The sequence below is a fragment of the Delphinapterus leucas genome, chromosome 6 (assembly GCF_059928025.1).
Source record: "Delphinapterus leucas isolate spDelLeu-1000000601 "Yukka" chromosome 6, BTC_Dleu_Yukka2, whole genome shotgun sequence".
Lineage (NCBI taxonomy): Eukaryota > Metazoa > Chordata > Mammalia > Artiodactyla > Monodontidae > Delphinapterus > Delphinapterus leucas.
The window spans coordinates 124,032,189-124,049,644 of record NC_143134.1 but is presented as its reverse complement, the minus strand read 5'-3'; the positions used below and the strand labels follow the sequence as shown (position 1 = coordinate 124,049,644).

The 17,456-nt window shown below is 58.0% G+C and overlaps 1 pseudogene; it reads left to right on the top strand.

Annotated features, from left to right (window-relative positions):
• The first annotated feature begins 2,876 nt into the window (after positions 1-2,876).
• On the top strand, positions 2,877-2,943 carry LOC115802752 (U4 spliceosomal RNA; annotated as a pseudogene).
• Positions 2,944-17,456: the final 14,513 nt, after the last annotated feature.

Sequence of the window (17,456 nt, the reverse complement as noted above, 5' to 3'; positions counted from 1 at the left end):
TGTTTACACAGACAGCCCTGTGGGCACCACCTCTTTCAGGCTACAGACCAGTTCCACCCCCGACAGACCCCGGGGCCCCTCTTCCTTCCAGCCCTCCCGTGGCCCAGCCCTGGGGAGCTCGGGCTCTTCCCCTGCACGTCACATAAATGGAATAAAGCAGCCACAGCCTTCAGGTCTGGCCTCTGTCATTAGGCAGAGGGTCCTGGAAATTCAGCACCCCCTCTCTGCCAGGGGGACTCCTGGCACCAGGCACCGGCTTGAGCCAATCACCACCTGAAGGCCCTCGGAGTTGGTTCTGGCTTTGGGAGAGCAAGAGCAGAGCTGCCATCAAGTCTGCATTCGAGGTTCTGTGTGAAGGAAATCCATTTTCCCTGGGGTGATACAGAGCAGGGACGCTGAGCGGTGCGGTCAGGGTAGGTTTAACTTCCTCCAGAGTTGCCAGGAAGCTTTCGGGCTGCGCGTTTACATCCCACTGCGGGGTGTGGGAGTTCTGGTTGCACCACATCCTCAGTAGCGCTTGGTATCATCCGTTTTTAAATTCTGGCCATGCGGGACTTCCCTGGTGGTCCTGTGGTTAAGACTTCGCCTTCCAGTGTAGGGGGTGCGGGTTTGATCCCTGGTCGGGGAGATAAGATCCCACATGCCTCGCAGTCAAAAAACCAAAGCATAAAACAGAAGCAATATTGTAACAAGTTCAATAAAGACTTTAAAAACGGTCCATGTCAAAAAGAAAAAAATTCTGGTCATTTTACTGAGTGTGCAATGGTGTGTCTTTGTGGTTGTTATTTGCATTTCCTCAACAACTAATGATGTTGAATATTTTTTATGTACTTAGTTGCAACCTGTATATAATCTTTGGCAAAGAGTCTATTCAAAAATTTTGCATTTTTTTTATTGTTTCCTTGTTGTTGAGTTTTGACAATTCTTTTATATCTTCTGGAAACCAGTACATTATCAAATATGTGCTTTGCAGGCTTCCCTGGTGGCGCAGTGGTTGAGAGTCCGCCTGCCGATGCAGGCGACACGGGTTCGTGCCCCGGTCCGGGAAGATCCCACATGCCGCGGAGCGATTAAGCCCGTGAGCCATGGCCGCTGGCTGGGCCTGAGCATCCGGAGCCTGTGCTCAGCAACGGGAGAGGCCACATCAGTGAGAAGCCCGCGTACCGGAAAAAAAAAAAAAAAAAATTGTGATTTGCAAAGATTTTCTCCCAGTCTATGGCTTGTCTTTTCATTTTCTTAACAGTGCTTTTCAAAGAGCACAAGTTCTTAATTTTGGTGAGGTCCGATTTGTCCATTTTTTCCTTTTTTTCCTTTGCACCTGTCAAGTCTAAGAAACCTTATCTTTGCTTAACCCAACCCAGGGGCACAAAGATTTCCTTCTGTGTTTTTCTTCTAGAAGTTTTACAGTATTAGGTTTTACACTTGGGTCAGTGATTCAATTTGAGCTAATTTTTGTACATGGTGCAAGGTATGGGTCAAGGCAGTGTTTTGGTTTGGGGTTTGGGGGTTTTTGTTTGTGGGGTTTTTTGCATGGATATCCAATCGTTCTAGCACATTTGTTGAAAAGATGAGCCCTGGGATGGTTTTGTAGCAGAGGGCCTCCGACGAGACACTGCCCGGCAAGCAGTTTCCCCAGCTCCCAGATAGTGGTTTTCCAGCAAGTTCCGGAGGGCAGATTTCCTGCAATTCTGCCAACACCACAGTGACTTCTCTGCTGTCCCGAGAGCCACAGCTGAGCTCTGCCAACAAGATCTCAGCCTGGGTGATGGGGTTCCAGCTCAGCCCTACAGGTTACTTCTTTTTTTTGGCTGTGCTGCGCGTCTTGTGGGATCTTAATTCCCTGACCAGGGATCCAACCCGGGCCCTCGGCAGTGAAAGCGTGGAGTCCTAACCACTGGACCACCAGGGAATTCCCTACAGGTTACTTCTTGTGTCTGGTCTTCACTCCAATCCTCCGTTACAGTTAGTAATTCTTGTAGCAAACTTTCCCGGTTGAGATTGCCATGTGGCTTCTGTCTCCTGATGGGACCCCAACTGACACAGGTCCGGTGCAAAAGGGACATGGGCATTTTTATTTTTATGTATTTTTTTGGCCACACCACACGGCTTGCGGGATCCTAATTCCCCAACCAGGGCTTGAACCCGGGCCCTTGGCAGTGAAAGCGCAGAGTCCTAACCACTGGACTACCAGGGAATTCCTAACATGGACATTTTTATAAAACTTACGGAGACCCATTACACCCCACACCGCGGGCACCCAATGTCCTCTGGAATGATTGTTATACTCGGATTGATGACCAGGATGATAAGAGAGTCCAGATGGCTGGGCCAGGATTAAGTTTGCATCCCCTCGATCCCCTTGTGGACCCTCCAGGCTGGCCAGAGGGTCCCCTTAGGAGAAGGGAGAAGCACCTGCACAGGAGGGTTGGGGTAGAATCCTGGTTATCTCCAAAGGATCTGCATAACCGCACCCCCACCCTTTCATGCTGGTCATTGCCAAGGTGACCAAACAGAGGTGCTCCTCTCTGGGGACAGCCACATTCAGTGACCAAGCTGCCTGGCTGAGGTGTGTGGGCCAGGAGGAAGGGATGGAGGTAGAGTCAGAGATCTCCTAAGCGAACTTTGGAGAGGCCATTCCAATGCTCTGTGACACCAGCGGCTGTGGGCACTGGGAAGCGGGGAAGGGCCTCTGGCACCTTGACTGCCAGCCCACTGTGGGGCGGCTTTTGTGATGAAGAAGCACCATATCAGGCTGCAAATGAAGCCAAACACACGACGCTGCTCAGAGCCATGTCGTGCCTTCTCTGTCTTTGTGTCCTCACATGACCTTCAGAGACCCTATTTCCAAATAGGCCACATTCTGAAGTCCTGGGTGTAGCTTTGCGCAGTGGCAGTATCATAGCCAGTGAAGTTTATCCGAGGCGCGATTATTGCTAATTGAAGTTCTGGGTGACCATGAACCCGGGCGGGGTGGTGGTGGTGGGGGGCCACTATCCAACCCAATACACCGACCAAACAGATACATCATTGGAAACGGCCCAAGAGTCAGTGAAAATATAACACGTTTTATCAAGGGACCCCAAAATAGAAATGGCTTAATCAGGAGAGAAGTGTATTTCTCTTTCATGTAGTACTCTGAGTGTAAGCGTCCGAGGGATGATATGGAGACTGCACTTTCTCAGGGACCTCCTCAACACCTGGTTTCTGTCAGTCTGGCAGTCCAGAATGGCTGCTCCAGCTCCAAACATCACCTCTACACTCCAGCAAGGAGGAAGAGCAAAAGGGACGCGAATAGCAAAAAAAAAAAAAAAAAAAAAAAAAAAAAAAGGGACGTGGAGAGCATGACTTTCCCTTTAAAGACAAGACCTAGAAAAGCATACCTCTTCTGCTCACATCCCATTGGCCAGAGATTAGTCATATGACCTTTCTTGCTGCAAAGCCTGCAGGGAAATGTAGTCTTTTTTTTCCCTGGGCAGCCACATGTTCAACTAAACTCCAGGTTTTTCTGGTGCCCCTCAGCCTCAGGCACAAGTATGTCACGGGGAAAATGGAGAAATGGAGACTTGGGCCCTGGGCACATTGCCCTTCCAGACATAGCTCATCCCACTGCCACAGGCCCCGCTGACCTAGGACTGAGGTCAGGGGTCACGCAGTTCCCTTCAGACAGGTGTTTTGGGAGGTGTGGATGCCTTCAGGCTCAGGCCAGGCCTGGGGAATGTGATGTCTGCATTAAGACCCAGAGGATGGGGGCAGGGGGAGGGAAGGGGAGGATGGAGTCCAGGCAGAGGAACAGAACCTGCAGAGGCCCAGAGGCACTGGACCGTGGGCAGACATGGAACCTGCACTTTGCACGATGGATGTTGGCACATTCAGGTGACGCAACAGCAGGGCTGTGAGTCCCTCGTGCCTCTCTCTGCACTTACACTTCGCTGTTCTGACTAGGTGGGTGTCTGAGGGTCCTAGGGGTCTCAATCCGACGTGTGTTGCCCCGTTCTCTCACTAGCGCTGCGTCTCCACCACGTGCTTGTCAGTCTGATCTTGAACTCATGTTTACTTGACCTTAACCCATGGGAATCCCGTAGCTCTAAATCCAGGGTGCTGGGAGGGATTGCGCCTGTGCGGGTGGGGGCCCCGCAGAGCTGGAGGTGCAGGGCTCAGGGCACAGCTGCGGGCATCTGCCCTCGGGGCCGGGGTCTTCCTGCCTGCTCACCGCTCACCTGCTCCACAGAGGTCAGAGGTCTTGGGAGACTTCCTCTTCTCAGATCCCAGAATCCAAGTTTTGTTTTTGCAGGGGGAGGGTCCCTTGGGTGTCTAGTGCACTGCCTGCAGTGAGCTGAATAGTTGCCCCCAAAAGAGATGTGTTCACAACCTCACCCCTGGACCCTGTGAATGGGGCCTTATTCGGAAAAAGGATCTTTGCAGGTGTCATTAAGTTAAGGTCGTGAGAAGAGGAGACCACCCTGGATTACCTTGGGGTGGGGGGCAAATCCAATGACCAGTGCCCTTATCGGAGACTCACAGAGGAGAGACAGACACAGGGGAGAAGACGGGGCAGAGGCAGGAGCCGTGCTGCTCAGGCTCAGGAAGAGCTGGCCAGCAGGAGCTGGGAGAGGGAAGGGCCTCCCCTGGAGCCTCCAAAGGAAGTGCGGCTCTCCACACCGGGGTTTTGGACTTCTGGGCTCCAGAATGGGGAGACTAAATTTCTGTCATTTTAAGTCACCCTTCGTGGTAATTTGTTGTGGGCGGTGCTTTCAAGAACCAAAAAGTTCCGTGTCTGGAATCTGGCTTGCAGCAGGGGCCTTGGACAGGTGGGGCTGGTGGGCCTGGTCCTGTGAGGCTTCCAGCTCCTGCCCCGGAGTCTGGACTGATCCTATTTTCCAGACGCTAAGGGATTCTTTTCAAAATGCCTTTTGGACTCCTCCTTGCACTTCTTCTTCCCAGAATATTCTTCCTATGGATTCTTTTTTTTTTTTTGGATTCTTTTCCACGCATCCAGTTGCCAAAGCATCTCGTATCAGTGATCCACTGCGGTATAACAAAGCACCTCAAACCCAGCAGCTCAGAAGAGCAAGCAGCACCGTGTGTCAGGAATCCCGGAGCACCTCAGCCATGCGATTCTGGCCCAGGATCTCTATGACATTGATGTCAAAACGTCAGCCGGGCCTCTCGGTCCTTTGAAGGCTTACGTGGGACTGGAGGACCACGTGCTGGCAGGTTGGTGCTGGCTGGAGGTCAGTTCCTGGTCATGCTGACCTTCAGCGGGGCTGCTTGAGCACCCTCACAACATGGTGGCCAGCAATCTGAGCTCCAGGCCAGAGCCGCGGTCCCTGGGAGTTGCACACCAGCACTCCCCCCTACGCCGGGAGTGAGGGTCCCCGGGGTTTCCTGGGGGCCTGCACTACACATCCCCAAGGACGAGTCAGGTCTACACAGGGAGGCTACAAGGGGATTAAACCACAGCAGGAGACCCTGAGGTTAGACCCAGCGCAGAACTTTCTTAGCGTGACACCAAACAATGCAGGATATCTCCCGGAGCGTTCTCACAGGAGCCCTGAGATGGAGGACGGTTCCTCCACGCTCTACAGATGGCCACCCGGGTCCAGAAGGTGAGCAGCCCCTCCAAGCCACGCGCTGCGGTGATGGGGCCGGGATTGGAGCCCATCTGCTGACTCTGGCCCAGCCTTCCCCTCCCCCCTGACACCCCTGCTGTCTTGGCCTAGCGCCACGGGCCTGTTTTCCGGGTGAGGCCCCCTGACGCCCTTAGTCAGATTGTGTGGTCCCCTCGCCCTCCCTCCTGTGTCCTCTCTCCCCTCTCTGTCGCTCCCTCCCTCTATCCCCCCTCCCCCCACCTCCTCCATCCCCACCCTGACCCGCTTGCTGTCTCTGGAGGGAGGCAGAGGTCACTGTCCTGCAAGGTCTTGGTCCAGGCCGAGGTCCAGTCGGCCTCGGGGAGACAGAGGACACCATGGACTCGGCAGCACAAGGGCCTCAGGCTCAGTGGCCCGAGCCTGCACCCTCCTGACAAGCATTCCCAGGGCCATGCGTTCCGTCAGCCAGCCCTGGGCCGGGCCCTGCTGTGTGTGTGTATGAGTGTGTGTATGTGTGTGTGTGTGTTTATGTTTGTGTGTGTGTGTGTGTGTGTGTGTGTGTGCAGGCTCACGGGTGCCTGCACGCCCAGCCCTGGGCTGGGGTGAGGAATCCAGCAGTGATCAGGGCGGACAGAGACAGACTCGGCCCCGGCTGAGGGGGCCTCAGGGTCAGTGGAGAGCCTGATACTGCCGGGTGAATGGAATGGGGGTCCCATGGGGAAGCCCAGCATTAAGGGGGCCTGAGTGACCAGCAGATCAGGAGGGCCTCTGTGAGAGGGTTTTTTGGGCTGGGACGCACCCAAAGGGGCCTGCTGTGGAGGGGAGGGTCATGCATGGAACTCCCGGCAGAGGGAGAAGCATTGGAAAAGGCTCTGAGGCAGGAAGGGGCAGACGCATTCCAGGGCTGAAAGAAGAATGTGAGGGGGTGCTGAGGGTGGGATCACCGGGAAAGACAGTCTGCTGCCCAGAGGGAGCGAGGGAAGCAGGTAGGAGGCTGAATCCCCCGGGACTGCGCCCCGTGTTCGTCCCAGGGCCTGCCCCCTCCCCCATCAGCGGTCCAGGGACAGAGGACGACGGTGGAGTCTCTTCCTCAGCCACCCCGGGGTGGGGGGGTCCATGCAGTGTTACCGTGGAAAGCAGCAGGTTAAAAGCCTTTGACCCAGAAATGTCACCTGCTGGAACCCGTCCTAAGTTAATCATTAAGGAAGGGGGCACAGATTTCGCGGGTCACTCAAGCAGCCTTGTTAAGAGAAAGTTCAGAACACCCTAAACGTCGAGAGGAGACTGGTTACATAAATGAAGGTCTGTTCAGACAGCACAGAATCCTGCAAACCTTACAACAGAGCTGCAGCCCTGGGCCCTCAAACGCTGGGCGCTTCTCAAGAGATGCACGTTCTCCAGGGCCCGGGGGCCTGCCCCACACCCACAGGGAGGCCACAGCCTGCTTCGATGCCTTCAAAAGTCCACGATTTGGGGGAGAAACAAGTCTTTCTGATGCCGAAAGGAAACTTATTTTTATGATGACGTTTAGACAAGTTTTTTATGTGTCATCCAAATGAAAAAACATTTAAAAACTTCACTTGTAATTTGTGGGTCCCCAAGAATATAGCCGAGGACTCTAATCCTGATGAGAAAAGTAGGGGGAGTGTTACCCCATTTGTGGGAACTACACACAGGTATGCAGGTGTATATTGATGGGTGCGTATGACAAAAAATCCTAAAATCTGGAAAGCCACACACTTAGCTGCTACAGTGATAACACTGGTTAGGTGTTGAGGGTGCAAGTGACTTGTTTATTCTTGCCCACCTGTATCTTTTTTACTGAGGTGAGATTCATATAACATAAAATTAACCATTTTAAGTTGCAGAATTCAGCGGCATTTAGCACATTCACAGTGTTGTGCGATCAGCACCTCTGTCTAATCCCAGAACATTTTCATCCCCCCGAAAGGAAATCCCCGGACCTCATAAGCAGTCACTCCCCATGCACCCTCCCTCCAGCCCCTGGCACCCACCAATCTGAGTTCTGCCTCTAAAGATTTTTCTAGATATTTCATATAAGTGGAATCGTACTATATATGCCTTTCTGTGTCTGGCTTCTTTCACCTAAAATTAGCTTTCGATGTTCACCTGTGTGGTAGCATGTGTCAGAACTTCATCCCTGCTCGTGGCTGAACAGTATCCCATTGTATGGACGGACCACGTACAATGGACTATTATTCCACTCGTGAACAGAAATGTACGTTCATCAGTGGGTGCACATTTACCTGTATCTTTCACAGTGATCGTCTAAGACCTCCCGTGAGAAGGGATGAGTCAGCCGCAGGGGCCATTTCCTCGCGTTCTCTCCCAGTTCCTTCCCCTCTCCTGTCCTGCTGCCCTTTCTCCTCCACCCCCACCTGCTTTGGGGCTTCAACCCATCTGACATCAGGATCTGCAAGAGGTAAAGTTAGGACTGTTATTAACACAGATCATGAAAACGGCTCGTGTTCCACTCTGGGCTCTTTCAGATCTATGGCATCTGAAGACACCCAGCAGTGCCACTCCAGTCGCAGAAGGACGAATGTCGTGGCCCTAAGAAAGGGGAGCTGTGCACGTGTGTAGGTGCGTGTGCAAACATGCAGGGACTGTTCACGCACATCGAGGGTCTGGAGAAGGCGTCAGCCAGCCCCGCCGTGGGACGCCAGCTTGATCCGGTCTCCAAAGGGCAAAGAGGACTGGGGTGGACTCCCCGTGCGGGCGTCTCGGCCTGGCTGTGTGCAGTGTTCCTCTACGAGAAACACGGAGGGGAAGCTTGCCCGACTTCTTCTCTGTGGGACAGGGCCCGGTGGGCACAGGAAGGGAAAATTTACCTAGAGGCAGCTCTACGGGACAACCACAGCAGATCAGAACCCACAAGCCATGCCCTGGTGGGCGAGGCCTCTCCCTCGAGGCTGCCCTGCAGGGCTCAGTCTTCTGAAGGCAGGTTCTCCCCAGAGGGGGGCTGCATGTGGGCAGCGCCCTGCGGGACCCCTGTGGCCTTCAAGACGGGCTCCCGTGCTGCTGTGGTGTCACTGGACCGGGCGCTGAGCGCCTGCCAGGCCTCTTTACGCTTTGTCTCACCAGCCAGGCCATTTTCCCTGGGCGGGCCTGAGCTTCTGCCCAGGCATTGAGAGGGTGGTGTGAAAACAGATCCACCGTCAGCGCTGCCTGGGCCGCCGCGGGGCAGGGACCGAGCTCTCATGGACGCTCGGGGTCAGGCAGCCCCCAGGACCTGGCCCCGCACCCGCTGGGCTGGCTGCGTTGGGCAGCACAGCGCGCTGGGGGGATTCCGCGTGAGCCCCGGGGAGGCCCTGGCCAGGGTGGGCCCCGCACACATCTCTCCCGTCTGGGGCGGCGGTGCCCCACTGACCCCACGTGGCCCGTGCACTGGGAGCCCGTGGCGCCAGGAGCGAGCCAGCCAGCACTCCACAGCAGCCACTGCCTTCGGTGGGGATTCTATTCAGATGGCAGGGCCATCAGCCCCAACAGAGCAGGCAGGGCCTCCCCGGATGCTGGCCTTAGAGGGATTTTGGGGGCTGAAGCAGGTGGGGGGGCGCCCAGGGCCAGGCAGAGGTGAGCGGATCTGCCCGGGAGCCCCTGCCCCCTCATGGTGCCTGTCCGCGTAGGGGTCGTGGCTGCCGCATTGTTGGGTCCACCTGGAAGCAGAGCTGGTGACCAGGCCCGGGGCCTCCCATGGGTCAGGACCCCCAAGGGTAACTAGGAAAAGCTACCTGCCGGCTAGGACGGCCCAGGGCGCGGAGAGGCTGCAGGACGTCTGGGGCCACACACATCTGCTCATGGCTGCTGTGACCCCCCAGGACCCCTACACGAAGCCCGAGCAGGGCCATTGCCCACCAGGCCATTGCTCAGGACCCTGGGCCCACAGGCTTTTAGGGGCCCACAGGAGTGCTTTCACCTTTTTTTCAGATCAGAAAGGAAACAGAAGGAAAAAAATGAACTCCTAGGGTTCCTTTTATACCAATACAGGCATAAAATAAATCTTCAATGTTTTCACAGAGGAAGGAGCCCATGGAGGCCGAGTGTCGAGGACCCACCCCGGCCCCAGTGGGGAGGACCAGGGGCGCTGGACCGGAGAGACGGAGACGGAGGCCTGTCAGTGCAGAGCTAGGGAGGAAAGCAGGGAGGCAAAGGTGAGAAGGGTCAGGGAGAGAGAGGGAGGGAGAGGGAGGGAGAGATGGGGGAGGACAGTCACGGAGCCAGAGCTGGGAGTCCACAGCCTTGGTGGCGGGTGGCAAGTCCTGCTGCCCCCAGCCTGCAGGGTAGCGCGGCCCGGCGCCGCTACTCCCGCCCTGTGCACACCGCGGGGACAGGGAAAGACGGCCTGCACCGGGCTCCAACCCTGTGCCGGATGCACAGATGGGTGGGGTTCGGAGGAAGGGAACGGAGCTCAAACGGAGCTCCAGCAGGTGGGAGGATAGAAGTGCCCCCAGACTCTGCACAACCCCCCGACACCATCTCGGCCATAGGGTGGGGGCCAACAAGAGCCCAAGAGTGCCGGCCGTCCAGGGCCAAACACTGTGTGCATCGCCGGGGCAACCAGCCCTGGGCCAGGTTGACTCTCTGGGGGTTGTGCCCCACCAGGGAGCAGAGGGGCCTGGGAATCCGGAGCTCCTCCCTCCGCCCTCCGCCCTGCGGCCAGGGCTGCTTCCACTAGAAGGCAGTGCTGCTCAGCCGTCGGCAGAGGCCGGGCCAGCTTGGCAGGTGCAGCCCAGAGTGAGAATTGGGGCTGCGGTACAGGATGAGGCCCTACTCTGGGGAAGGGGTCGCCGGATAAAATACAGGACACCTGGTGAGATTTCCATTTCAGATAAACAACGCATGACATTTTTTAGTATGGGACATACTTGTCCTAAAATAGTATTCCTTGTTTATCTGCCATTCAGATCTTACCCAGTGCCCTGTATTTTTTTTAATTAATTAATTAATTTATATTTATTTTTGGCTGTGTTGGGTCTTTGTTGCTGTATGCGGGCTTTCTCTAGTTGCGGCGAGCGGGGGTCACTCTTCGTTGCTGCGTGCGGGCCTCTCATTGCAGTGGCTTCTCTTGTTGCGGAGCATGGGTTCTAGGCACGCGGCCTTCAGTAGTTGTGGCGCACGGGCCTAGTTGCTTCGCGGCAGGTGGGATCTTCCCAGACCAGGGATCGAAACTGTGTCCCCTGCACTGGCAGGCGGATTCCTGAACACTGAGGCACCAGGGAAGCCCCCTGTATTTTTAAAAAATATTTTATTACTGGTATTTATTTTGTTAAAGTAATTTTACTTTATTTATTTATTTTTTTGGCTTCATTGGGTCTTCGTTCCTCACACGAGCTTTCTCTCTAGCTGTGGCGAGCGGGGGCTACTCTTCGCTGCGGTGCACAGGCTTCTCGTTGCTGTGGCTTCTCTTGTTGCTGAGCACAGGCTCTAGACACGGGGGCTTCAATAGTTATGGTGGGACTTCCCTGGGGGCGCAGTGGTTTAGAATCCGCCTGCCAATGCAGGGGACGTGGGTTTGAGCCCTGGTCCGGGAAGATCCCACATGCCGTGGAGCAACTAAGCCCGTGCGCCACAACAACTGAGCCTGCGCTCTAGAGCCCGTGAGCCACAACTACTGAGCCCGTATGCTGCAACCACTGAAGTCCGCGTGCCTAGAGCCCGTGCTCCGCAACAAGAAAAGCCACCGCAATGAGAAGCCCGCACACCACAACAAAGAGTAGCCCCTGCTCACCGCAACCAGAGAAAACCCGTGCGCAGCAATGAAGACCCAAAGCAGCCAAAAATAAATAAATAAATTTATTAAAAAAAAAAAATTATGGTGTGCGGGCTTAGTTGCTCTGCGGCATGTGGGATCTTCCCGGACTGGGGCACGAACCCGTGTCCCCTGCATTGGCAGGTGGATGCTTAACCAGTGCGCCACCAGGGCAGTCAGAGCACCCTGTCCTTTATTATTTTATTTGCTAGGTCTGCTGACCATTCCTGGCACAGCACAGGCAAGTGCAGGGAAGGCGTCCAGGGCGGGGCTGCAGCCCCGGCTGCAAGTTCGTCAGCTCAGTGACTGATGTCCAGATGGGTCACCAGGAGGCCGCACCTGCCCTGCACGGTGACTCAGGTGAATGTTGGCAGTGGTGCTGGCTGACATCCAGGCAGACCTGGGCGGGGCGGGGCAGGGCGGGGTGGCTCAGACCGAGCTCTGGAACCTTGCCTCTGACCTCTTACCCAGAGGTAGCAGGACCCACTGACTTTGACTCGGGACTCATTTATCTAGGCCTCTGAATGGTGAAGGGTGTGGTGAGGGTCAACGGCCAGAGAACTGGGTCTGCTCACTCTGAAAGGGACGGCTGCTGTAGTTCATGTTGTTGGAACTCTCTAGACTTGTGCGGTGCACGACCTGCGTAACTGTGCCAGGTGGTCCTGGGCCGTGTCTCTGTTTCCCTCTTCACCCAGGGGCTCTCCCTCATCTCCACCTGCCAGGCTTCTGCTCCCACCACAGTCCCTGTGCTCCCACAGGAGTTTCCTTGGTTATATTTAGGTCATGAATTCACCTGGAGTTTCACTGGGTTTATGAACAAAGGTAGGGGCTCTGACTCACTCTCCCATCCGCCGGGGCTGCTCTGCCCCAGTGCCACGTGGCCAGCACTCCACGGCTCGCTTGAGTGGGTGTGTGTGAGTGCCGCAGAGGGGCAGAAGCCAGAGCTCAGATACCCCGCTCCCTGGGACTGGGTCTCCACGGGGAAAGACGGAGAGGGCAGGACAGACAGAAACGGCAGCGGCACCTGAGGCCTGTGTGCAGGTCAGTTCAACGACCAGTGTCTTCTTGTGTCTGCTTATCCGGAGGGCCGTCGCTGGCGCAGAAGCAAGCCAGCCGTTCCCGCCAGTGGCTTTTCCCCGATGATCGAGTCCCTCGGTTCCTTTCTGTGGGCGGTGGGCCCAGCTCAGCAGTTCAGGGCCTCGAGTGTCCCCTGACAGCCCGGGAGCTGGCAGGCTCCAGGCAGCAGGCGTACTCCTCTCTGGACTTGTAAGGGAGGAGTCCTTCACTCACTCACTCTCGCGCTCATTCATTCATTGACCAGTGAACTGTTCGGGCCCCGGCCATGGAGCAGGGAGCTGCGTGGAGAGGTCTCAGGGGCCGGACAGCGGGACTTGAGCCAACGGGCGGTGGCGAAGCGGGGCAGGAAGCCGCCTACCTCTGCCCACAGAGCCCCAGGGCCAGCAGGACCCAGGGACACCGGCTCCTTCCCATGCACACAGCACCCCACGGCCCAGGCCTGGCCTGGCTGCGGGGGGATTGGGGGCTCCCTGGAGGCCCTGGGTGGCAGCCATGGGTCACCCAGCGCAGCTCGGGGACAGAGAGGAAATGTGGCAGAAGGAACCCACGGGGAGGGTCTTGCCTCCCCCGGTCCCTTATTCCCACTGGACCAGGAGGGACGATGGCCCACACAGGGGAAGGCCACCGGCCAGCGATGGCGGGCGGAACACAGGCCCGGGTCTCTGAAGAGCGGAGCGCCCAGCCTCCCACCTTCCGCCTCCTCTGGTCAAGGGGCCGCCTGAGGAAGAGTGAAGAGCTGCTCCCTGAACTGGAGAGTCTGAGTCTCCGGGGTGAGTTTGCAGAGCTGCCACCAAAGGCCCTTCCCAACCACGTAATGGACCAGACAGACGTCCCACCTGACCTCAGTCAGGTCAGGGTGGTGGGGGTGAGGGGAGAAGGCCGATTTGGGATTTCGATTCAGCACATGCAGGGGAGGGTGAAGGAGGCCTGGTCAGGGGGGCAGAGCCCTGGCCCCTCCCCCTCCCTCCCCCTTCACGGTGGAGAGGATGCCCCCACCTGCCCCGGCCCAGGGGGCTTCCCTAGTATCTGTGGCCTCCTCGCTCTGCGGTGGTGAGGCAGGACGGAAGGAACCAGGGCACCTCCGAGGCCCCATGGCCCGAGAGGCAGCCCCTTGGGCAGCAACTGAGGCCGGGACTGGGTGGCGTAAGGCAGCAGGCGACCTGTCTGGCCTCCAGACCTGTCCAGCACCACGGGCTGGCCAGCTGGGGCAGCTGACGGAGTCTAGATGCCAGCTGGGCCAGGGGTGAGGCGGCCGAGGGCAGCTGCCCAAGGATAGGCCTGGCACGCCACGCAGCCTGTCCCCCTTCAGCTCACGGGCCCCACACACAGCTGAGGAAACTGAGGCCCAGAGAGGAAGGGCTGGGCCGAGGTTATCCAGGGGGCTGGACGGGGATGCCTGGGTCTGACCCTGGGCACCAAAGCCCATCTCCTGCTCCATCTTGCTGGCCAGGGACCCTGGGGGGCCCTCTCGCCCTTCTGGGCCCCTGTCTGTCCAGTGCGGGGTTGAGTGAGCCCATCTCTGAGGACCCATCGGAGACCTGGGGTACGGCTGGTGTCGGAGGCAGGGAGGCCGGTGGGGCCCTTCGGGCGCCGGCTCCAGGGCCTCGGCTCCGCCTCTGCTCGGATGCCTTCTGCCTCCAGCCCCTCGTCCCTGCCGCCCCTCCCACCCAAGCCTGGCACTCAGACACGTGTGTCGTGGCCATGAGGGGCTGTGCGAGGGGGCCGCCACCTGGGACGGGGGGGCCAGCTCTCCAGCGATGGGAGGGGCTGCTGCGGAAAGGGCCTCACCCCGGGGCCTTCAGCTCTGGCTCCTCTTGGGGCTTTTGTCTCCCCTGCTCTGTCCAGCGGCATCTGCCCCACTCCGGCCCTCTGTCTCCCAGGCCAGACACCCTCTCTGGGAGGAGAAGAACCTGCTCTGCCCGCCCGGCCCCTCCCCCCGGTCTTGTGACCCAGGAGCTCCTGACAGTACAGCCAGAGGGCGATTTCCTGTTGACCCCGGAGCCCGGGTCCGTGTCCCTGGCTCCCCGTGCCCTGGCCAGCACCCCTGGAGCCCCGGCCGCACGGTCCTCTCCCCGCTCCCTGGGGAGTTTGTGGCCCCAGCACCGCCCCCTGCAGAGACCTGGGAATCAGGCCCAGAGGCCTCACCTCATCTATTTTTAAGCACAAGTCCATGAAAGATTCACAGGCTCCTTTATTTACTGGTGGTGGGATGGCACTGGTGCCTTGTGGCACACCCACCAGGAGGTCCCAGGTCCCAGGTCCCGGCAAGCTCACCTGAGTGCCCCCGGGCAGCCCAGGCGCCTCCCTCTGCAGGGCCCCGCTCTGCTCTCCCGACCTTCCTTCCTCCCAAGGAGCTTCTCCCCAGGAGATGAGACTCCTGGAGATGCCTCCCCAGAGGGAGTGGGGCTCCTCCCTGCGCCCCGACCAGCTATGCAACTGGCTGCTCCCCATCTAAATGGTCCCTGATCTCTGGTGACTGCTGAGACTTTGTCTCCTCCCCGGCTTTCTCGTCCTGGCCTTTTACCTGGGCAGGTTTGAAGGGAGAGGAATCCACCTCCTGATGCCAGAGGCAAGGTCGGGAGGGGCCTTGCTTCCCGCTGGCCTCCTGGAAACAGGCCACAAGGAAACTGAGGCTCGGGGATATTGGATCTTAGCCATTTCTCTGGAGTTCAAAGGCTGGGCAGCCCGCCCCTGCCCCTAAAGCCACATGGCGAGGAGGGGTGCTTTATCTGGGCCTCCAGAAATGCAGAGGCTCGGCCCTTCCTTCCAGATACCCCACCCAACCCCAGATAAACACAAGGACCTCAGGGCCCCTCCCCTTGGCTGCTGCGGGCTCCTGTGGCCTCAGGAGGTGGTGCCGGTTCAGCCCCGATTGTGTCACCTGGTGTCAGGTGCTGTCTGGCTGGGCAGGTCCCAGCTAATGCCCAGGAGGGCTCTCAGCTGTCCTCCAGCAGGGGATGGGACTGACTTAGCAACAAACTCCCCCAGCACCTTCCCTGGGTGCTTGTGGGGACTCGGGGCACCCAAAAGGGTCAGGCAGGACGCGGGTACATCCCTGCCTGTCAAAGTAGCATTCTCCACGTGGGAGGGGCCTGGAGAGAGCCCACGCCAGGCCCTGCTTCGTCATGAATCACTCATTTTAGAGGAAAATCTCATGCCTCGGTATCTCCACCAACCCAGAAGATTCTCTGGTGATTCACTTTCAAGAAACAAAAAGAGTTATTGTTAGCCTTCCAAATGGGGCATTACAGGAGAATATTGAATATTTGTTTCAGACCCAGCGGAGCCTGAGGCCCCTCCTCCTCTCCCTCCCTGTCAGGGGAAAAGTGGACGTTTTCTTTCAACACTTCCCCAGAGGAGGAAGGAACTGGGAAAGAAGGCAAAATTGAGCAACAGCCTCTCTGTCTGTCTGAGGACAAAAGAGCAGCGTCCAGAACCCGCGCCCCTGGGAGCAGGAGGGCAGCGCACCAGGCACACCAGGCGCTAGCAGCCTTCCCGGCGCAGTGGGTGTGGGATACGGGGCCGGGCCGGCTCTTCCCCTGTCACCTCTGTAAAACGGGGAGGCGTTTGCTCTGGGGAGTATTTGTGGAGCACCTACTGTGTGCCAGGCATTATTCTCTTGGGTGTCAGACGCCAGAGCAGGCACGGCTCAGTGGAGCAGCCCTGGGAGGTGGGGGAGAACGGCCACGAACACGAAAACCCACGAACGCGTAACTGAGTCATGGGAAGGGATGTGAGGGGTGGGTGGGGCTGACTTGGCAAGGGTGGTGGGCTGGGAGCTAAAGGACCAGAAGGAGCCCTTGGGTAAAGCAGCTCCGTCTGCCCGTGGTGGTTGTGAGCATGGGATTCCGTTTCTCTGTGAGGCCCCTCTGGGGCCTCCAGCTCAATGTATTTCTACACCCCCTCCGAGAAGCCCTCCTGGGACCTGGCCTCCTGCCCCAGTGCCCAGCTCCTTGCAGCACTGCTGGCTGTCATGCGCCCACCTGGCCCACGAGCCTTTTCTGGAGTCTCGCTGGGGTCTGTCCAGGGAGCCCCAAATCCTGCAGTGCCGGCACCCCCTCCCCGGGGGGCTCTCAGGCCTCCTCTAGAGGGGGCAGCTATATCCTGTTGCAAGAGTGGAAAAAGAGACAAGCTGTTCTATGTGATGCAGAATGATGGCCAGACGGATTTGCAGCAAGACTGAACTAGAGAGTGCTCTCACAGGTCTTACTGTAAATCGCCCACAGGTGTAATGCAGAGGAAATGACCTCCTGCAGTGCAAAGCTAAGAGCACCTGTGAATGGGCTACTCCACCCACAGCAGGGAAATCGCTCCTCCCTTTGGGCCTGAGACCCCCATTCCTCCGTGATGGAAGCTTTTGTACTTGTCAGCCAAAGTAGCAGTTTGGGGAGGGGGGAGGCTTCAGGGAAGTATTTCAGTAACAGGTCACCTCAGCGTCTGAAAAAGGGAAGAGGCCCCTGGGGCTCCACACACGCGGCCATTGGTAAATTGCAGCAAACCCGGGACCCAGGCCACAGGTGGAGGGCGCTTGTGCAGAAAGGAAACTTGGTTTTACAGCCTCGATCTGCTCTGAGGCCGGTTGGCCGAGCCCACAGGGGGTGACCTGGAGCACCGGGCAGGGTCCCTGCTCCTCCCCAAAGCCAGCGCAGGCCCATCCGCTGATGTGGTGAACATAGTCGCCTGATACCGGCCCTGGCCTGGCACCGGGAGCGCAGGAGATAACACGCGGGCCCTGGCACCCAAAGCCGTTGCTCCCAGCCCCTACCAGGAACACGCCTCATGCCTACCCAGAGCCCCCTCCCCTCAGTCCTTGCGCCCACTGGGCCGCACAAGGCTGGGTCTCCCCTCAGTCGCTGGAGCGGACCCGAAGCGGCAGGCTACCCGTCGGTCACCGGGCGCGGTTCAAGGGCCCCTTGTGTGGCAACCGGGCTGGCAAGGGCAGCCGCGTCCTCGGCCGCCTTTGGAGCCGCGGTTTGGGGAGTGGAGCGGTGGGTTAGGGCTCGGAGGCGGTGCCCGCGGGC